Source organism: Arvicanthis niloticus, chromosome 22 (genome assembly GCF_011762505.2).
Source record: "Arvicanthis niloticus isolate mArvNil1 chromosome 22, mArvNil1.pat.X, whole genome shotgun sequence".
Lineage (NCBI taxonomy): Eukaryota > Metazoa > Chordata > Mammalia > Rodentia > Muridae > Arvicanthis > Arvicanthis niloticus.
Genome location: NC_133429.1, coordinates 16,308,781 through 16,331,979, shown reverse-complemented (window position 1 = coordinate 16,331,979; position 23,199 = coordinate 16,308,781). Strand labels below are relative to the sequence as shown.

The 23,199-nt window shown below is 42.2% G+C and overlaps 1 long non-coding RNA gene across 1 annotated transcript in view; it reads right to left on the bottom strand.

Moving 5' to 3' along the window:
* The window catches only part of LOC143435689 (uncharacterized), a 28,189-nt gene extending 5,209 nt beyond the window's left edge, over window positions 1-22,980 (bottom strand). The window contains exons 1-3 of the long non-coding RNA XR_013106158.1: window positions 22,853-22,980; window positions 22,251-22,358; window positions 5,177-5,302 (exon numbers count right to left, since the gene is read on the bottom strand). This is a non-coding gene — a long non-coding RNA (uncharacterized LOC143435689). The remainder of the gene's footprint in view (window positions 1-5,176; window positions 5,303-22,250; window positions 22,359-22,852) is intronic.
* Window positions 22,981-23,199: the final 219 nt, after the last annotated feature.

Below are 23,199 nucleotides of genomic sequence, written 5' to 3'. Positions count from 1 at the left end.
TGAAGTATTGACTCAGTTTAAATTTAAATCCCAGCTCCTATCTTTAGTGGTGTGTTAGGTATATTCTTTATGTTCATCCACTTCAATTGTCATCATAAGATGCCATAAATCTGGGTTGCTTAACAACAACCTCAGATCTAGGGGCTGAGAAATTCAAGGTCAAGCTGTGGGGTTGGCTTGTTTCCTGGTGAGGTCTTCATGCTGGCTTGCACCTCCTCTTTCTTCTCCTTTACATGATAGGAAGAGGATGAATCTTGGTCAGTTAAAGTTGCAGTGCACTATGTCGAGATAGCTCTTTGAGCTTGGCGCAAAACGGAGGACTCCCTTTCTCAGTGGGGCTGCCCGTTCTCTGCCTGACCTTGTTTGGAGACTGTGTCTGAGCACAGAGGCCTGACCCTATTTGGAGGACGACCTGTGCAGAGCTTCCTGGAAGACTGCATGACTCAGCACTTAAGTGTGCTCTTTCCTTCCACCTGTATGATAATGAGGTACTGTGGTATGGCCAATCAACCCTTTTGACCCATACCTGTAAGAGCCCATATGTACCCTACCCTTGGATCGATGAAGAAGAGCTGTCTCACTGAACCTGACTCCCTGAAGTTCTTCCATCTTTTTCACTCCGTGTCTTTTTTCCCCTTTTAGGAAAAAAATTCTGAGACAGGGTCTTTCTATGTAACCCAGGCTGACCTTTGACCTTGTAATCTTTCCACTTCAGTCTCCCAAGTACTCAGGTGACAGGCCTGTGCCATCACCATGACTTTGCTTTTTTCCTTGTACAAGTAGACCGACCAGCTCTATTGGGTAAAGTCTCTGAACTGAAAACCTAATTTAACTGTTGTCACTTCATCACAGGCCCAGCTCCACATAGAGTCACACACAGCATGGAGGGGTAGGGCTTCAAACTGTGAACTTGGGGGCTATTGATCCTCAATCCATTGCAGTCTACATAGCCAACTATGGTCTTCTCATATGAAAAAAAAGGAGGAATGTCACTGACCTGGGAGGGCTATCAGGGTTGTAAAGGGAGAGGAGATTCACCAATCTTGGTGGCAGACACATGAGAAGTATGTAAAATCGGGAAGCTAGATGACACTGAGACAGGCATTTCAAGTGGAAAAATTTTAGACTTGAGTAACAGAGACAAAAGATCAAGGAGAGAGAGGGCACAGGGGTGATGCTGAGGACCTGAGCCAGGGTGACTGGGGTGTGGGGAATGACATCAACTGGTAGAAACAGGAGCCCCTGGGCAGCAGCCAGTGCTTGATGAATCTGACTGTAGATGTGATGCATGGGAGAGATGGCTGGAGTTGCGAGTGGAAATTTCCATCAGACAGTTGGGGTTTATTTCCAAACTACGATGTATGGCTGCTACCGACAGCTCCTGGGGGATACTGAGTTGGTAGAAGCTGAAATTTAAGAGGAAAGAAACAGAATGCAAATGAGCGTGCACATATCCAATAAAACTGGAGGCTGTGGCCTAGGCAGGTAGGAATTTAGCTTTAGAAAGTCCTTCGGTTGAACAAATGAATGGATAGGAGCCACCATGGTATGGACAGGGGAATTCCCTGGGCTTTTTTATATTTTATTTTACTGTTTTCTACTTTGCTTTGGCATATTGAAGATAGGAGATAGTTCAGGGTCCAAAGCCCAATACGATCACACACACACACACACACACACACACACACACACACACACACACATTTACATCTTCAGCGCTTGGGTTGCAGGTTTTATGAGAAGAGAAAAGTACCTTTCTAGGGAGTAGGAAGATGTAGCTGGGAAATTTCTGAGCTAGGTTATTGTCTGGAAGCACTGTAGAGTCCTGAGCAGTCTGAAAAGCCCTTATCACTTCAGGATCCAATTAAAAGGGAATTATTTCCCCATTCCACAGCTAAAGAAATGGATCAACAAAGAGGCCAAATGTCTGTTGTAAAACCTGGCTGATGTAACCCTCCAGACAGGGGGGCTGGGCTTAGCTGTCTCCTCTCCACCTCCTGGGATGCTCAGTTATTTTCTTCTTAGAGTCATCTGTCAGTTCTCAGAGCAGCGAGCCCACTGAAACCAGCCTTTGATAGACTTGTGCCAGCAAATAAAAAATAGACCACGTTTATCCAGTTGCAGGCGATAAAAGAGACCATGGTCTTAGAATCTGTCATGCTTCCTAGTAGCTTTTCTTTGTCTGGTCTCTAGTCACACAACACTTGAGTTTCTCCAATTAGAGTCAAATAGTTATTTTCTTCACTTTAATACTTATCCACTCTACTTTGGGGCACTAAATCTCACTAATAGCATGTCTTCAGGCCTTTTAATCAGTGCATGGACTTGCATAGCTCTTCCTTAGTTTACTCCTCTGAGGATTTCTGCTGCTTACCACTATCTTCAGGATCTTCATCTTGACATCCTTGGTACTTCCTCTTGTGGTTGTCATGACACCTCTCAAATCACCCCTTCTTGGTTTTCTCCAGGTGACCCTCCACTGCCTACCTATTAAATTCAGGTGCCCTTTCAATCCAAAGCAAGCCATCTTTCTCATTTTGTACTTCCTTGCCTGGCTGCTCTAATGCATTCTCGTTGTATCAATCATCAACACACCAATAACTCTTGCATCTCTTTTTGTGTGTGTTTGTATATCATGTGTATATAATGTATATTTATTATGTGTGACTGTAGGTGTGTACATATCACAGTGTATGGGTGGAGCTCAGAAGGCAATGACCTAGGTTGCCTAGTGATGACAATTGTCTTGCCCAAGGCTAGTGAGTTATTTTATAGTAGTCTTAGAGACTTTAATATTTTTCACTCTTTTTCTCATCCAATACATGGGTTCCTTTTATAATGTGTGACACCTAGGAAAAGTCAGATTCAGTGGCATTGAGAAACCATTCCTTAGAAACCATTCCTTAGAAACCATTCTTGCTGGTGTGAACCTCAGGAGGCTCCATCCTAGGCTGAGGTTCTGTAGTACTTAATGGGTGCTGGGCAAGGAGGATGTAACCACTGATAAGTTTCTCATGTAAATGACTGACTACTCATGCATCTAATCATAAATGTGGTAAGAAATGCATCATGGGAAGGGATTACTCTAAAGAAGGGTTATGTAGGAGAAAGGATGGAGAGAAGGTTAAAAATTCACCTTATACACACATGTGGAATTGTCTAAGAAAAGGAAGAGAAGTGTATAATTGAAAAGAAATTTTTGGGACTGGAGAGATGGCTCAGCAGCTAAGAGTACTTGCTGCTTTTGCAGAGGACATGGGTTCGGTTCCCAGTACCCACATGACAGCAGACAACCCTCTGCAATTCCATTTACAGGGGATCCAGTGCTCTCTTCTGACCTTTACAACATCAGACATATACACAGGGCACTTAGATATATGTAAGGAAAACACTCAGACAAGAAGTAAAAAACAAATCCTTGAAAATAAATAAAAGTAATTAAAATATGGCAAGAATTATAACCAACTGGATACACTTAAATTCAAATTAAATAATATAAAACAAAACAAAAAAACCCTTAGTGTGATTGTAAAAGTGGGTGTCAAGCTAACTACACATTTCCCACCAGCATGGCCTTCTTCCCTATGCTAAGTATTTCCTATAGCTTATATCCTTGGGTTCCCAGTAAATCCAGGAATCCAACACTAAGATCTAGGTAGTTAGTGTTGATCAGTCAGAATTTGCACACGTACTGAAACCCAGTTCCAGCCCTCTGGAGTTGTTTGTACCCATTGTTTTTTGTTTGTTTGTTTGTTTGTTTCCAAAGCCAGCGTGGTAAGAAATGATGCACTAATTAACTTTAACAAAGTTACTTGTATCTTATCCTTTGTCATGTATATATTTACTATTATTGATTAAACCTGGTTGCTTTAATAGCAACTGTCTTTCTTGTGTTGACTTTATAACCACTTATGAAATGGTGTGCTAGAGAGTTACTTCCCAGGTATTATTTTATTTTTTGTTAGTTCAACACCGTGTTGAGGCTCAGGAATATTTCTTTTTGCGGGTTTGTCTCACTTGGGTACTGTCCAATGATAGATGGAACAACTCGGGTACACAACCTGTGATGGTTAATTAATTGAAACTGAAATTCTTTAGGAGACACACCCATGGGAGGACACCTTTGTAGAGGTTTGCCCGAGGAGAAAAGACCCACCGTGGTGGTTTGAATGAGATGCTTGTCATAAGCCTCTGGCATTTGAATACCTGGTCCCCATTTGGTGACTGTTTAGGGAGGATTAGGAGATGTAGGCTTGCCAGAAGTATGTCATTGGGGTGGGGAGCAGGCTTTGAAGTTTCAAGAGATTTGTGTCATTTCCAGTGTGCTCTCTATACATCCTGCTTATGGCTGGAGATACAAGCTCTCAGTTGTTCCTGCATCATCCCTTTGCTCCAACATCACCGACTCTAATCCTCTGGGACAAGAATCGCAGGATTCAGTACACTCTTTTAATAAGTTACCTTGGTCATGGTGTTTTATCACAGCAATAGAATAGTAACTAAAACACCCGCCCCGAATGTGGGTGGCATTCTACTGTGACTTGGGATTCCATCCCTGAAAGGATGAGGGTGACTGAGCACCTATGTTCATCTCTCTCTGTGGTCAGGACCTCAGGCATGGTGAGACCGGTTACCTCATATCATTATTGCTATGTCTTCCCTACAGCAACAGGCTGTACCTTCAAACCATAAACCAAGTAAACACCTCCCCCCTCAAGTGTCTTTCTTGTCAGCTGTTTAGTTGCACCAACAAGAAAAGCAACAAACAGTCAAACATGTATGCTTGTATGGCAGAAAAATCAGTATCTTTAGATTTTTTCCAAGCTTCAATACCAAAATAGCATTCTTCCCTAACACCTACCACACAGTGTTTCCCAAACTTCTCAGCTTTGTTGCACAGTTCTTTATGCTAATTTTCGAAAGTAAAACAGCCACCACCCCCCACCCCCCAACTCCCAGCATTTCAGAATTGATAGTCTCTGCCTCTCAAAAACAGTGGGCCAGATGGTCAGACCAGCAGGCAGCGCATCTCTGTCAGGAGTGGAGGTAATTGTGAAGGAATAGAGAAAAGGTGGGAGGAGTAGTGAATTGATAATGGAGGAATCAAAAGAGGCTGTGTGCATCCCAATAACATCGGCTGTTGACATTTCTTTTGGATTTAATGATATTTCATTACCTGATTATAGAGAGTCAGCCACGGACTTAGTTCTAACATCCCTAGGTATCTTGAAAAATGGATGTTATAGGTCTGTCAGTAGAGGAGATCAAAGTATCACCAAACAGATAAATTCCTATGGAGAGACTAGAAAAAAAATGTGGTCAGTGTGTTATACATCAGGTGCTCTGACAGCCTGCCTTTCAGCAAGTCAGGGCCAGCAGTATATGCCATTGCCCACTGTGGCCAGGTGTGCTGCATTCACTATAAGTTACATATTTTAATATGATACACGTGAACTTTTTAAAAGGTCCCTTTCAACATCATGGCACCCTCTCTGTCTCCCAGTCTCTCTGTTTCCATCTCTCTCTCTTGTCCCCACTCCAAGATAGCCCATTACTCTGCCCACCCCAAATAAACCCATTGCACTAGATTTGTTGCGTGGTATGACCTCATATGCATACATCTTGGCCTGGACCTGACAAAGGCACCTTTTCCACTTAATCCTAACACAGTGTCCCTGTAAATTTAAGCATCTAAGTTAGAAGCTCACCTACAGATCTTGGGGCTGGGGTGACTGTAGCCTGAGTCTAATGTCTGTGTGCCATCTGGGCAGAATGCTCGGCTGTCTCTTTGTCTCCTTGATGCTTACCGAGCCCTTGACACTAGCCCAGGCAACAGTAAGTTTTATCTCTTGGTGCTTTGTTCCTCTGATTCTTGCTTCCTTTTCAGCCTTTTGGCACACTCACATTCATGCCTACCTAACTACACACTTGGCTTATTTTATACGCAACTATTTCACCTTGCTAGACCAGCCTTTCTAATAAGCCACGCGTTTTGACTTGTTTCAAGGATTCTTGGTTATTCCCTGCTGTCCATGGTAGCAAATCTAAACTTTTCTTCATAGCATCTTCAGGTCTTCTTGGTTTCTGTATCATCATCATCACCATCATCGTCATCATCTCATCATCATCCATCATCACAATTCTTGGAAAAGATCTTGCATTTCAGGAAATTTAACCTTCCTGAGTTCTACCTATGAGTCTATAAAATCTAGCCTCTGAGCATTTGGACTGCTGCTCAGCCTGTCGTGAAAGGTCTTGAAGTGTGTGCATGTGCTTGTATATACACACGTGTGTGTGTGTGTGTGTGTGTGTGTGTGTGTGTGTTTGTGTGTAAGTAGAGGCAGAAGTGAACTTCATGAGTCTTCTTCCATTGCTTAGTTTTTGAGACAGTCTCTCTCACTGAACCTGGAGCTTGTTGATTTGGTTAGACTTCCAGGCCACCAAACCTCAGTGATCCTTTTATCCCTACCTCCTTACCCCCATCACTGAGGTTATAGGCATGTACCACTGCATCTGGCTTCTTGAGTGGATGCTAGGGATTGAACTGTGCTCCTCATGTTTGTGCAGCAAGTGCTTTACGGACTGAGCTATCTCTCTGGTCCTTTGAGTTTCCTTTTCTGTGGTTTGTTTACCATGCTCCATATTGTTCATAAGGATTCCCTTAGTCAGTTAATCAACATATATTTGTGGACTATCTTTTTGTGGGTTCATGTGTGCTGTGTGACAATTTCTAAGGCAGTCTAGCAGGCATTTAATTGAACTTCACAAGGCATATGTAACATGTCCATAGGTACCACTCAGGGCTTGATTACTTCATACTTTGTCCTGTGCCTCATAGAATCTCAACCCTGGGGAACAGATGGATTTGGCCTTGATGTATATGAGGAAAAAAAAATGTCAATGTTCCATTGTCTGGACATCCTTTACACATTTGAGAAGCATCCTGGCTATCATTTGAGACATGAGCAGACTGACATTCTTCTTCCTTCTCTGTCAAACATATCATTCTAGGTCATCTGAAATTTCTACATTACTTTTTTTTGTAATGATATCAGAGCCCTCTTTCAAAAAAAAAAAAAAAAAAGACAGACATTTAGAAATAGAGACGGCGAGAGTGATGAACAGCCATCAAGATCCTGGCTCAGTAAGTGAACCTGTCAGTCAGGACCTGGATAGAAGGAGGACAGATTAAGTTTTGAATACAAAGAGAGAGGAACTGTACCATGTGAGGACCAGAATGGCTGCTAAGGAGGTGGCTGCCATGCAGAAGAATGGGGACTTAGCTGAGGATGTGCACATGGCACAGGAGAGGTTGAATAGTCTACATTCTTCAGACAATGGGATCTCTGGCTTTTCAAGGGGCAGCAGGCACCAGCATGTGGGCTTTTCTGTCTGCTGGCTAGAGTTGCTGGTCACCACATGATTCTGTTTAGACAAAGGACCCTTTTCTTAGGGTCAGCCGCTCGTCATTTGCTTTGTGACAAGAACGTCTTATTTGTGTGGAACTGCCTGCTGGGTTGGGACTCTGGAGAGGAGGATCATTAGCTGGTGCAGGACAGGGTTTCTGGAGTAGCTGGTTGATGGGTCAGAAGGCCTTTCTGGGCCCCAGAGCTGTTTACAGAGAGGACGAAGCGGGAGACGATTGCAAGCACAATAGCATTCTTACTGAGTTCTCTTTGCCAGAAACACACCTTCCACCAGAGTCTGTGACTAAGACAGTAATTAAACCAACTATGCAATCATTAACAGAAATGAGGCAACCGTGATTTCCAATCTCTTAAAAGCTGCATTGGAGAAGAGAGCATAAAAAAAAGTCTTGGACCCTACCAGGGGCAAGTGTTTACCTGGGGCAGGATAACATGTATCTGCCTTGATTACCCAGGTTACGGGGCAGGGATCAGGGTATAAAGCTGAACATGTCTGTATAACCTTACAGCCAATTATCTCAGAATGTGACCTTGTTAAGACTTGGAGCTGAACAAAAACTTTGAATTATTGTACAAAAATAATCCTTGGTAATACAGGCAAACACTATGGGAATCTTGCTCATTCTTCTAGCAGTGGAGGCAGAAAAAGCATAATTATGATGTCTCAGGTCTTTGATGTCAATTTGAATGTGAACAATACCTATAGGGCTAAAGGTTTGCGGTCAAAGTATGTCACGTGGGCCAGAGGAAAAAAAATGGAGGGATTGTTGTTGAGCTGAGTAAAGTCCAGAGGTCAGAGAGTACATGATGGTTCTAGAAATCGAAGTCCAAGTGGCTAGATTGCATGGAAGAAGGAGCTGCTCTTCTTTCAGCATGTCTGTATTTTGAGTATTGATATTTTATGGTGCTAGGGATTGAATTTAGGGCATTGAATAAGCTAAGCAAATGGTCAACCAGTGAGCTACATTGTATGTTGTGTTGTGTGTGTGTCTTTATTTTATGCACTATTCCATTTGCATAAGTGAACTCTATAATGACGAATATTCATTGTCAACTCAATATACCTTGGAAGACATACATTCTGGGAAGAATTGCCCCCATCAGGCTGATCTGTGACAGTGTCTGTGGGCATTGACTTGATAGCTAATTAATACAGGAGGATCCAGTTCACTGTGGGCGGTGCCATCCTTAGGCAGCTGGGCCTGGGATATTTATAAGAAAGGTAGCTGAAATGTGAGTGAAGGAGGGAGCCAGTAAGTGGTCTTTCTCTGTATTTCTGCTTCAATTCCTTCCTCTAGGCTCCTGGCTTGAGCTCCTGCCCTGGCTTTCCTTGAAGATGGAAGTTAATACAAACCCTTTTCCCTGCAAATTGCTTTTGGTGTTTATTTTCACGGTGTCTATTACAATAACAGATATCAAACTAGTGCACTCTCATTGCCTCATGAGACTAAATGAGAGTGAGAGCAGTTTGGAAATTCCCTAGGAGAAAATTTTGGGAGAAAATGATCCACCTTTAGACAGAGTTGAAGACAGCAGGCACAGAGCAAAGTATAGGTTATACTTCCCAAGGAAAGTGTGAGAAGAAACGCTTTGCTGTCATTGAATCTTTCATGCTTTGGAGCCATGAAGTCATTCTGTAATTGCCAGAAAGTGAGGCATTTCTAAATCTCTTACATTTTTTTTTTTTTGCTTGTTTTCTTCTGCAATGTCCATCAAGTGTCTCTCCCCCCTCCCCGGCCCCATCTCTCACACACAATCGCTAGAAGTTTTTTGAAAACTCATACATATGGTTTCTACACATATACAAGTGGGAGATTGAAGGGGTAGTTTTTTTTTTTTTCCTGCAAATAGGCAGATTTTTAGATTAGATTTAAAAGTAGAGATTCCAGTCTAACTCTAGTTTAGTAAGTCACCTAGATAGCATATAAATTCCTTTTGCTTCCAGAAAGAAAGAGAAAGAGAGAGGAGGAAGGGAGGGAGTAAGAAAGGAAGGAATGAAGGAATGAATGAATGAATGAAGGAAGGAAGGAAGGAAGGAAGGATGGACAAGAAGTTCTGAGAAAGGACTGTCCATTGGAATGTTCTTCGGTAACAGAAATTGTTACTATCTTTGGTATTCAGTACTGTAGCTAGTAGCTATATATAAAACCACCGAAAAATCGAGTTTGTCTATTTTATTGAGGAACTGAGTTTTATTTAATTTGATTTAATTTAAATTAAGCTTAAATGGCCACATGTGGCCAGCTACTAGCTGCCATATTAGACAGTGTATCTATGGGGTCACAAGCCCAGTGTTGAATCCTGATTTCATTATCAACTGCCTTGTGACCTTAGGCGAGCTATGTCCCCTCACTGTGCTTTAGTCTTACAGGCTTTCATGAAATCCCAAGTTCTTAGCCTGAATTTTAAAGTGTTCTCAGATCCAGGCTTCAGCTTTCTCACTTATTAGTCTCTCCTGTGTTCACTAATTCCACAATATTTGGCGGCTCTCTGAAACTAGTTCTTATTTTCCACCTACATTAATAAAAGGTCTCAGCTGTAAGTTAAAGAAAAATCCAACTCAAATTTATTTAAGAAAAAGTGAACTTTTATCTCTGGCATCGTGCATAGCTGGATCCAGATTGTCTGGTCCTCAGGTCCTTGCCCACCTCTGAATCAAGCCAAGTTCTTAGGGATGAATTGTGTTGATTAAGCAAACCTAGTTCCCATGTCTGTCCTTGATTTCATTCTTACAAAAATTACATGGGCTAGGAAGAATGAGGTCATTTCTACAAGGGCAGTCAAAATCAAACACAGACAAAAATCAATCAGTAGCATATACATTTGCATTGGTTTCTCTAATCCCTGTTCACTGGAAGTCTACTGATTGTTTAAAATGGTGACAGGAACAGAGCACTGTTCATGTGGTCTGAGCTCATCTTACAGGAAACACCTCGGGTTGAAAAGCAGCTAGTTAGCTACAGACTATACTGAATAAGTTCTCTTCCTCCATCCTACACTCTAAGAGGGGTCCTGTGGTCCTGTTGATAGTGGAATCTGAGTTGAGGAGGCATGCAGTCTCCTCTAATTTGCTGATCAGATTATGATTTCCAGAGTGGCCTTGGAAGTCACACAGAGATAATGGTGAAGACTTCATTGCCTTAGATTCTGGACTGTTCATGAGTGTGGGGAGCTGAGTTCACCCCAGCATCTCCTGTTCCCCATCCCTTATCTGATTTTCACAAAAATGAAATTTATGCTTTTGCTGTGTTAGTCTCCCAAGATACCACATTGATTTATCATAGTATTTCCCCTCCCTCTTAATTCCAGGTTCATGTTAAACTCTAAAACCTTTATGACATCACTCTGTTTTCCCTTGGTAAGGTGTATGATATCTTGTTCTCAGCTTCCATCTTCATCCTATTAGTGGATGTTATTTGCATTAAAGGCTCAGGAAACAGTCTCTAACCTCTACACCTTGTTTATTTTATTCAAAGTCCTGAGATCTTATGATTTAATTTTATTTCTATAAAAGCTAAAAGAACATGATGCACGTTTATAATCTATCTTCCTGTATTATTTGTATTATTTATCTATTTATCCATCTACCTATATTCTATATATCATTTATCTATTTATCTAATCATCTATCATCTATGTATTTATCTACCTACCTACCTACCTATTTATCTATCATCTATCTAATCTACAAGTTCATCTATCTATCTATCTATCTATCTATCTATCTATCTATCCTCTACCTACTTATCTATTTGATAGTAGTAAAGTAAGAGAGAGAAAAGAATTATTTTAAAGCCAAGCTGACATGTAACTTAAATTAAGCCAGTATTAATTCAAAGAAGATTCTAGTAAATCAGAGATATATATTATAAATCTCAGCACAACTACAGATAAAATAAGCAAAAATATACCAGAAAAATCTAACAGAGGAGTTGACATTATATAATAAAAGTATTTAACACAGAACAATTAAGTGAGGAACTAGGTATAAGAATTGATGAGGGATACTGAAAACAAGAATATTTAACTATAGTAATTGGTTATATCAAAAGCTTAAAATATTAAATCAAAGAGCAACTATAACCAACACACTAAATGGGAAAATGAACACATCCAGTCACAATAATTACCATTACATATGAATGGAATAAAAATTAAAAATAAGCATGACTAGCTAATTTACATACTAAGACTCAACTCTATGCTGTCTTTAAAACACACATTAGAACCCAAGACACAGGAAGATTAAATGTAACATAGGAAAAAAAATGTAACATGTAAGCTGTAGCCACAAGAGAAGTAGAGGTGCTCTCTCTCTGTGTGTACACACATATATAGAAAATTACTTAAGTAATTCTAATGTACTTATTGAATAATGTTCTTATTAAAAATTAAGAACATCTCACTTTACTCACATGGGAATGGTGGGCATGAGTGAAGGTGTTCTAGATAATCCTGAGATGATGTCAACTGTGTGAGGGGGGGACCAAAGGAAGATCATTATTCCAAAAGTGAACCTGTTAGTCAGACATTTGTCATGGTGACGAATGTCTGAGCAAAGGAATTCAGAGGGGGGGAAGAGGGTTTTTTTTTTTTTGTTTGTTTTTTGTTTTTTGTTTTTTGTTTTTTGTTTTTGGCTCATGGTTTTGGTGGTTTTAGGCAGGTTCAGGCTAGAACCTGTCTGGGTGTAGTGAGCCGCTGTTTCAGTGGCTACACATTTGCATTTCCAAGATGGCGCTGGCCGCATGTTTCCCCAGCAGTAAACATTCATTCTGCGCAGCTGCCAGGCAGAAAGAGCACCAGGTCACTGGCCTATCCCGAGGCGTAATATTGGGTGGTGAGCGAGCAGCCATTCAGAAGTGAATACGTCACTCTAGGGTGTATTTAAGAGAGCCTCTTCCGGTTTCTTCCGTCTTTTCCGCTTTTGCTGTTACAAGAAGTAAAGCCTCGTCTGTAGTGATACCCGATTACTGCCTCCGTGTCCTTATTCGCGGGCGAAGGGGACACAGAAGAGGTGCGCGTAACATCTGGGTCTGAGGCATTTCAGGCCTTTTACATAAAACCAAAATTCTCTTCTACTGGTATATAAAGCTTTGTGTGTGGAACACAAAAAGACAGCACAGACAACTCATCTGAGAGAAGAGGGATAAAACCACAACAGGGGGCAAATGAGAACAGTGGGCCAGCTGCCTTAGACCAGAGAATGTGGGTCGGCTGTCTCAGACCAGAGATCATGCTAGCTTATGTATGTTGCTCACTGCTGCTCTGGTACAAAAATCCTGGTGGCATATCTGACAGCTATCCACTACATCAACAGCATGTCACTCAGAGCTACTTTCCTCCATAGAGAATTTAGTGTATTGGTCTAGAGAAAGTCTAGTGAATTTCATTGTATCTACTTCCAAATCTATGACTTCAGTAACTTTGGAATTCTTAGGGCAAGAACACGTCCATAGTCCATAGTTTTAGTCCTTACAATACAACCTCTTCCAGAGGACTTTAAAATGTAGAGAATGGGCCGGGAAGATGGCTCAGTGGATAAAAGTGCAAGCATAAAGACTTGAGTTCAGATCTCCAGAACTCACATCAAAGTCAGGTGTACTGATGGGAATCTACAATCCCACCACTAGTGTCTCAAGAGCCCACCAGAGAGGAACACTTAAACACAATTGGCTAGGTTATAGCCAATTGGAGATTTTTATTATAGCAAGTTGGAACTACTACACTCATGTATTTGGGTCCTAAGTGTATCCCTGAGTGTTCATAGCTTGGGGTCTTTCAAGGCAGAAACCATGTCCTGGCATCTTACCCTGTGGTTTCAATGGGGCTTAGGGAGCAAACAGTTTAACATAAGCTAAGTTAGCTGGGCCATCTTGACTTTGAGTTTCTCGAAGAGAGTTTGGTAATTTCCCATGGGTTTCTGCATCAAGGAGATCAAATTCTAGTTAAACCTGAAATAACCTCAGCAAGAATACAAGATGGAGGAACCTCTGCATGATCTTACCCTGTCACACTAGGTTAAAAAATAAAATAAAATAAAATAAAATAAAATAAAATAAAATAAAATAAAAGAGCCAATCTAGCTTAAAAGGCAAGCTTCAGGTTCAGTGAGAGACTCTGTCAAACATTATGGTGTGGAATGTTAGGGGAAGACACTTGACAATGACCCCTGACTTCTACACTTGTACCCTCCCTCACACATGCACACACACCTATGAATGCCACACACAGCACACATCCACACAGGAAAAACAGATGAAATCAAAGTAGAAGATGTAGTCCCATATCCAAGATTAGTTTTTCTGGGATGGGGTTCAAAATTCTGCATTTTAACAAACTCCCTAAGTGATGCCAATTCAGGAGTCAGCTGTATTCCTCTCTGAGACATATATAACTTCAGAACTTTCATCCTTGGCCTTTTGCTGTGTGTGATATGACACTCATTTTGCACATGGAGAAAGCTCTCATCAATGACTCTGTTCTGAAATTCAATGACCTAAAATTGTCACAAGAAAAGGCATGCAAAAACTAATTTAAATGTCAGCAGATCAGCACAATCTTCAGTGTGCTTAAATATTGGAAATGTTATCAAACAGAGATAAATGTTAGGCAACAAAATACAAATCAGTTACTTGAGGAGCTGCCAAAACTATTTTCAGAGGTAAGAGTTGGATGTCGCTACTCAATGCCAAATTCAATTTCCTCAGCTCATGGGGGAAATCTATAGTTCGCCAGCCTCCAGGATTCTGTAGAGTAGAGCAGGGGCTTGGAAATTGAACCTTACATTAAATCCCAGAATTTCCCAAGAACATTCCCTCCTGTAAATGTGCCACTAGGCAGCTTTGAGTTTTGTGTCTCATATACAATAGAAAGTAAGATGGAGAGAAGAGGAGAGAGGAGAGAGGGGAGGGGAGAGGGGGAGGAGAGGGGGAGAGGGGGAGAGGGGGAGAGGGGGAGAGGGGGAGAGGGGGAGAGGGGGAGAGGAGGAGGAGAGGAGGAGGGGGAAGAGGAGGAGAGGAGGAGAGGAGAGGAGAGGGGGAGAGGGGGAGAGAGGGGGAGAGGGGGAGAGAGGGAGAGAGGGAGAGGGGGAGAGAGGGGGAGAGGGGGAGAGGGGGAGAGAGGGGGAGAGGGGGAGAGAGGGGGAGGAGAGGGGGAGAGGGGGAGAGGAGGAAACGAGGAGGAGAGGAGGAAAGGAGAGGAGGAGGAGAGGAGGAAAGGAGAGGAGGAGGAGAGGGGGAGAGGAGGAAAGAAGGAGGAGAGGAGGAGGGGGAAGAGGAGGAGAGGAGGAGAGGAGAGGAGGAGGAGAGGAGGAGAGGAGGAGGAGAGGAGGAGAGGAGAGGAGGAGGAGAGGAGGAGGGGGAAGAGGAGGAGAGGAGGAGAGGAGGAGGAGAGGAGGAGAGGAGAGGAGGAGGAGAAGAGGAGAGGAGGAGAGGAGGAGAGGAGGAGAGGAGGAGAGGAGGAGAGGAGGAGAGGAGAGGAGGAGAGGAGGAGAGGAGGAGGAGAGGAGGAGGGGGAAGAGGAGGAGAGGAGGAGAGGAGAGGAGGAGGAGAGGAGGAGGAGAGGAGGAGAGGAGGAGAGGAGGAGAGGAGGAGAGGAGGAGAGGAGGAGAGGAGGAGAGGAGAGGAGGAGAGGAGGAGAGGAGGAGAGGAGAGGAGGAGGAGAGGAGGAGGAGAGGAGGAGAGGAGGAGAGGGGGAGAGGGGGAGAGGAGGAGAGGAGAGGAGGAGGAGAGGAGAGGAGGAGGAGAGGAGGAGAGGAGGAGAGGAGGAGAGGAGGAGGAGAGGAGGAGAGGAGGAGAGGAGGAAAGGAGGAGAGGAGGAGAGGAGGAGAGGAGGAGGAGAGGAGAGGAGGAGAGGAGGAGGAGAGGAGGAGGAGAGGAGGAGGAGAGGAGGAGAGGAGGAGAGGAGGAGAGGAGGAGAGGAGGAGAGGAGGAGAGGAGGAGAGGAGGAGGAGAGGAGAGGAGAAAATGTACCAGGTTCAAGAATACACTTGACAAACATTGTGGATGTTGTACATATTCGTCAGTACACACAGACAAAGCTGAACTCCAAGTTGATAACAGAAAGGACATTCTAAGAGTGAAAGAGGTGTTTGTTTGTTTGTTTGTTTGTTTTTTAATGGGATGTTAAGGTGATGTGGCAGTGTAAAGATACAATTCAGGATGGGATACCCTTGGTCTGAGTTGGCCAATGCTCCTTTCTCAGTAGTTAGGAAGGAAGCTGGTACCTAAGTCTTGCTGGCCTGCTTGGGTAGACAGGTAAGGGGTATTCCTATCTCTAGCAGGAGGTCTATTTTGTTAAGACTTTGTTAACATGTTGAAGTACATAGGTGAATTGTCAGAATGTAATGAATCATGAGGCTGACATTTGGAACGTGGGCCTGGTAGACATTCTAATGAATGTTCTCTCAATAATAATCCTTGGGCTGCCCTATTTCTGAAAAGATTCAGGAAGCATAAAGAAATTCAGTAAAATGAAAAGGTAATTATTAAGGTGTCTACTTAGAGTGATGTTGAGACTAGGTTTAGTTTGGGGAGGTAAAAGTGTGGCTCACAGTCTGTACAGAAGAAGGCTCTGTGGCTTTGTAAAAATTCAGAATTGAAGACAAAATTCTGCATTGTTGTTGCCGAATGAAGCAAGCAAACTGCCATGGCCTAGGCCTCAGAAGCTGAAGGGGCATCAGTAAACCAGAAAAAATGAGCTTATAGACAATGGTCTAAAACAACTTGTTGACTCATTGTGACTACATATTGTATTTTTGTTTTGTTTTTTGAAGTTGTTGTAAAGTTTGACTTTTTTTTCTTAAAAAAATCTCAGTTCAGATGCTTTTTACAGTTAAGCAAAACCACAATGCATCTTTATCTAAAGCTGTATCTGCATCTTAATCCATCTTAATCTATGTCCACATCTATGTCTGAATAGAGCCCATTAGAAGAAAGAAAGCAGGCTAGGCAGTATTTTGCTACTTTGTAAGTTTAATGATTTAGCTCAGATATGTAGCCAAAACTTGTTTCCTGTAGGAAAGATTGCAAAAATAAACAGGTTTATAGATATTCTTTTCTCCACTTATTTTCTGATTCTGAGAATGGAGACAACTTTATGAAGAAAAAAAATGAGAATAAGATCTTTGCCAAAAAAATAACGCAACCAAAACGGAAGCCACTCTTAGATAGAGAGTCCATGGTTTGTGGGAAAATTCAGGCTAAAACTTCTACCTGGATTATGTTATATTGTTACTGAATACTTATTAAATAATTATAATGATATATTTTCATGAGGAGCAGGAACATACCTGCAGTGGGAACTTGCCGGCACAGAACACATCTATACTTTGAGACTATGAAACTTCTGTGTTTTGATTCCTTGTGCTGAGTGTCTTTCAAGTGGGATTTTGGTGCAGATGATGCTGTTGAGAAAATTATCATTTTGATATAAAGTAGCTTAAAGCTGTAAGAAGACTCTGCACCTAGATCTGGTACTTGAGATGCCCGAGGCAGGAAAGAGTGGTTGACAAGAATATCTTCATCTTTTGAGAGAAATAGACTTTGAACAAAATAAAAAGTAGACACGCCAAGTAGCTTAGAATTTCCTTTTCTTACAACAATTTAGCCAACTTACCAACTTCCAGAATGCCTTTTTACATAAAGACAGTGTAGCCTCGTTTTTACTTAGAGCTAGGTAGACTCGGGTAGAGGTATGGGGTAGGACTAGAATTACAATAGAAAAATATAGAACCTGCCATATTTTATGGCTGTACTTTGAAAAACAAATGCTGCCATTTTAATTTTGGAGAGGCAGAGTCCAGATACTTATTTTAGGTAGAAGTATTATATCAAATTTGCCAGCTGTATTTAAATAAGAGGAATGTGCATTTCCCTTCAGGACATTTTGATGGACTTCCTTCTTAGTCCTAGAATGGAGACCACTGTTTCTTTCTTGAGAAGAGAAGCTGTTAGAAGGAATAATTTTCATAGCTCTATCCCTCAGAAGTGTATGATTGACAACTTAACAGTTCTACAATATACTGTTGCAGCCAAGGGTCCTAGAGATGAACTCTGAGTTGCTAAATCGTGAATAACATACATTGTTACACATAGCCGCTGGAGTTTTTATAAAATTGCCTGTTTGAGCTTCAATAGGCCACCAGGTCAGAAACAACTGCCTACTGCTCTGTTCTCTGAGGAAGAGGGGAAATCGCTTAATTGCAAGGCAGTTTTTTTTTTTTTTTTTCTTTGTTTTGTTTTTTCTTTTTTTTTTTTTTTTTTTTTAAAAAAAAAGACCAAGCCCCATACCACACAAAAACCTAAAGAACCAACTAACCTGGGCCCATAAGGGCTCACAGAGACTGAACCAAACAGAAAGAGTACATGGGCTGGACCTTGGCCCTCTGCACATATGTAACAGGTGTGCATCTCCATTTTCATGTGGGACTCCCAACAGCAGGAGCAGGAGGTGTCTCTGACTCTGTTGTCTACCTTTGGATCCCATTCCCCTAGCTGGGCTGCCTTGTCTACCGTCAATAGGAGAAGATGCTCCTAGTCCTATTATAACTTAATATGCCAAGGGAGATAGATAGATATCCATGGGAGGCCTTCCCTTTTTTAAGGAGAAAGGTGGGTGGGGAGCTGAAGAATGGGAAGTTGGGAAAGCAAGGGACTGGGCTGCAAGGAGAGGACAGGAGAGGACTGGAGGAGCGGAAGCTGTGATTGATCAATTGGGACATAAAGTAAATAAATACATTGATTAATTAGTTAAAAACCAAGCCCTTTTGTAGGGTACAAAGAAAGGAGATATACACAGATCTTCTTTCTTGTATAGAGTTTGTAAGTAAACTCCCCTCCTCTCCTCCGTTCTTTCTTTCTTCCATCTTTCCCTCCCTCCCTCTATTTCTCCTATATACATAGTTAATTATAATTCTAATTTAATTGTAAATTGCATAATTGTAAATATACAGATTTAATTATAATTGTAGAAGAAGAGGTCATCCTAAGTATCAGAGGACTTTCCCTGAACACGCGTTTCATAGTTGTGACTGGAGTCCTTAATGCTGGGCAATATTTAAATTTAAAAAATAAAAACAAACCAATGAGGCGTTTTCTATACTTTGGGGCTGAGGGGCTCCAAGCATTTGAAATTTATTTTGATCATACTTATTAAGGATCAGAAAGCTTTGAGAGCTACTTTAAAAAAAAAAAAAAACCCTTCTGAAATAACCACCGAAGACCTTTTCATTTTGAAAGAATAAACAGGATTACGGGCACAGGTAACTTTTTCCTTGAGGAGTTATAAAGAAGAGTCATTAGTGAAGTTCACTCGAATGTTGGAATCCATTTCGTATAAGGTCTGTTGGATAATTATTCTTTCTAAACTCGACAACAAGAGCCGAACAGATGTTTGGGTAGATAACAACTTTGATGGATAAGATATAATGAATCTGCTCTTTTCATTGTTTTTAATAAAAAAGAGAAATATCTGGTGGCAAGATCTCTTCAAGCTTCTTAATAGGAATGTGCTCCCAAGATTGAAGGGAGGGGGGAAAGCTTGGTGTGATACTGGGATAATGAAAAATGTATCACTTAACAAGGTTTGTATTATTCAGAGTTAGACTCATGCAAGTATGTGCTCTAATCCCCAGCCAACACGTTGCTTGGTAACCAGTTACCTGCACACCTGCTCTGTAGCTGTAAGAGACATCCCATGTATGGATATTGGCTGTATTTAGTATCAAAGAAAGAGATAAAAATTCAACAAATATTAATATTTTATACAATGATGCATCTTTTACTTTATTATTGCACTCACTGTTTGGCCAAAGATTTGTCCCTTAATCATAAGAGCCATTGCTTCCTGTCACAGTCCCCGGTGAGCACGAGAAAGGACTTAAATTCCTTTCAGAGCATCTGTAATCAACTCTGTTTGGCGCAGGCAACAGATGCTACCATTAGGAGAGATTTTGCACTTAGGCAAGGAGAGAAGGCTGAATGGAGAATTTCCGTTTATAAAAGATTCCAGCCGTGGAGGCAGAATCATTCTGGAATCAGCTTGGCCTTAAGGGTCTGTCTACACAAAGGCTTGATTAACATGGCCCCAGAAATATCAGTCACTGTGATTAGGCTATGGTGTAGCCGGATTGGTCCTGATTATTTCCCTCTCAAGTTACTAGTAAAGAACAGTCCCACCATTGATTGTGTGACTGTGGCCCAGTGGGGGAGACTTAAGAGGCAAGCTTTGGGACCAACACATGAAGAGCATGTATTTTTTCCCCATTAGAAGGCTGATTGCACACGAGGCATCTGAGTCTCGGGGCTGCTGGGAAAGATGGCCCAAGGGCTTCCAATTCATTTCCTCTAGCTCTTGGTAAGATTGCAGTATATTTTTAAAGGGTTAGAAGGTATCTTTAGAGGTCATTTATCTCATTAGTTTTTAGCCCTGCCTACGTATTAGAGTCTCCTGAATGATTTTTGAAACACATTGATGTTGAGCCCCACCTATATGGGATTCTAGTGTAGAATTCGGGCTCAAAGGGTCGAGAGGTAGAGCAAGCCTGGGATGTCAGCCTGAGTCGTGGCCCTTGACTTGAAGGAAAGGATCTAGAATACAGGGGACACATTCATTTCTGGTGAGATTCCGTCTTTTATCCACTTATTAGCTGAGTGATTAGTTCAACGTTGTCTTGCATTGGGAAATGGAAGCAGTTATTGGATGAACACACTTCCTGCCTGCTTCTGTTGCCTCCTTGGAGATCATTTCAGAGCCATGGGTGAACAGGGAAGATTTCAAAGGGAAGGTTCTGAAATGGATTAGACTTTTATGATGATTTCTAAGATCTCTTGGTTCCAAAGCCCAGCCACCTACCCCTGGTCTATTTTCATCGCACCGACAGCGCATTACATATGCCTCACTTTTCATGAAGTTAAATGATATTTTGGCCATAATGCTTCAACATCCTAATCCCAACACTAGGAAGATGTATCTGACTCGTCTTTCAATCTACAGATGTTCTAGACCAGTGGTCCTCAAACTTCCTAATGGTGGGACTTTTTAATACAGTTCTTTATGTTGTGGTGACCCTTAACCACAAAATTACTTTTGTTGCCAGTTTGTAACTATATTTTTTTCCTCAGTTATGATTTGTAATGTAAATATTTATGTTTTTAGCTGGTCTTAGATGACCCATGTGAAAGGGTCAGTCTACTTCTGAAGGGGTCACAGGTTGAGAACTGTTATTCTAGAGAGAAAATAAAATCTAAATAAAATCTAGAATAAAATCTAGAAGAATTCAAGTCCCATCCTCTATTTTCTTGCTTTAGTGATATAATAGCACAAAAAAAAATAAAATCAACTATTCATCATCCTCATATGAGTATTTGAATCCATCTTAGGGTGTGAAGCTCCTGATTCCAGGCAGACTCAGGGATTTTACAGGACCTGGGGCCCAGTTAAGATCCAGGTAGAATTGGAAAGTTTGTCTATGCCTTAAAAGTTGACTTAGAGGAGCCCCAGTCTTCGTGACCCTCTTCTAAGGAAATTTAACAAATTAAAGTGACATTCTACACTTTTAATTAGAAAGTAGGTCCCAACTCTTGAGTATTACCTCTATCTCTGCATAAGCTGGGTTCCTAAAATTCTGTTCCTAGAATGGATACAGACCAGAGTCCAAATTCTGGGACAAGGCTTTAAAGAGAGAGAGTTTAGCTTCTCCAACGTTTGTTATGAGCTCTCTGAAACACATAAGCCATGTCATCAAATACGTTTGCAAAGAGAGGACAATTCCAGCAGCACAGTAGAACTGGGTGAGAACATCACCTCCGCCTGCCTCTTATGGCGCTACTCTCCTTGGTTCTTAGGATATTTTCCTTCCTCATTCTTTTGTTGCATTTAAAACCAATATGCCTCTTTCTTTCTACTCATTGCCTACCTATTAGATAAGCACTAACATTTTAAACCTGAACCTGCACAGAACTCTGAGTGTGATTGCTTGGCAGTTTAAAGTTTGGTCTATCTCACTGTAACTACCATGTCTCCATTGCCTGTCCCTCTTTTTTTTTTTTTTTTTTTTTTTTTTTGTGGGGGTTTGAACCTTTGGTATGGGGCTGTGCCTGTTTCAGGACAGTCCCACCATGAGCAAAATCATAGATAACCTGGCCTGGGCCTGGCTAGAGCTGGCAGTTACAAGCCAACTGCATCCAAGTCAAAACTGGCCCCACGGGCAAATCTAAACTACACACCAGTCTCTGAACAATGGCACCAACCACTGCCTTCTCCCTCAATATGTTTGGTCGTGCACAAGTTGGAGCCACTGAGGAAATTTTCTAGACTTTTTAGTTAGGCTCCTTGGTGATAGAAATGCAGAGCAGAGAACGTGCTTCTTAAGTGTAATTTGTCCTCAAGGCAGAGAAGGAGAATGTCTTTTCCGCTTCCCAAGCTAGCACCAGAGAAGATGCTATAGTTCAAAGGTCATGGTGCATAGCCAACCAGAGAGAGACCCGGAGTCTCATATTAATTGCTGTCTTTATGATTAAGGAGTGGGAGAATGTCATCTTCCTAATGATTTGACTCTTCAGCCTTCAGCTCTTGCGTGCAGCCAATGCGCGTGTATCTCATTTCTTGGTTTACTTTATCCCCCCCCCACACACACTGGGTGTGTCTCTGCTGCTACTGCTCAAGCCACGCCCTTTTCGCTTTCCCAAGAAACTCATTTTCTTCTGTGACTCGGACGCTGTCTTTGTCCTGAGCTCCTCCCCTTCCTTCCTTACCTGGCTCGCCCAGGCAGGCAAAATCAAGACGCCACCTTCTAGAGTACTAGAGCTATCATTTACTGCTTACGTATGATGATGCCATTGCCACGTGTCGTGTTGTATCTAACGATGGCTTCTTACTGCCTGAAGATCACTTATTCTGCAAGCGCCTTCATACGTTGAGTTGTGGAAAAACCTGTGGGTTCCAGACAAAGAATGCTGGTTCCAAGGCCACTGCACCTCTGTGAGGTCGTGACGTAGTTCTAGTCTAACTTACCCTCTTGGAATCTCTCCTCCTCCTCCTCCTCCTCCTCCTCCTCCTCCTCCTCCTCCTCCTCCTCCTCCTCCTCCTCCTCCTCCATCAAATTCGGGATAATAGTGCCCCCTCAAGGGATATTAAAAGGATCAAAATAAAGTAATTCTGGTGGAGTTCATTTTGCTGTGCCTGGCACCTCAGAAATGCTCAGATATTCACTCCCCCCCCCTAAAAAAAACCCCTCTCTCTGCCTCTATTTAGTTACCTAGCTGTGTGTTCTCCTGATGCCCAAGTATGTAGGGTCAGCTCTCACCTTGTTCTCTTCTGACCCTGATAATTTTTTTTTTTTTTTCCAGTTCTTTGTGTCCCTGCTCTAGCATAGTCCTCTTGGAACTGACGTGCTCACCCACACTGCCTGGCAAAGCCTTACTCACCCTTCAACACTCAGCCGAAGTGTTTTCTCCTTGGTGTCAGACTTTGGTGCCTTTCTCTTGAGTCTCTGCTTCCCAGTGTGCCTGCCGCTCATAACGTAAACCTTCCCATGTGCTCTTGAGCTTGTGTGCTTCCCGAGGCTGGCTGGGAACTGGGACTTTCTGTCTTTATTTTTCTTGTGACCAACTCAGTAATAGCTGCATGGCAGCTACCCAGAAACAGCTACTGGATAAATGGCCACGCGGCAAGGAGGCTCTTTCCGCGGGGGGGGGGGGGGGGGGGGGGGGGAGGGAAATTTTGGGGTTTCCAGCTGTGCAGATGCGTTGTTTCTGGGGCAGCTGTCCTTCAA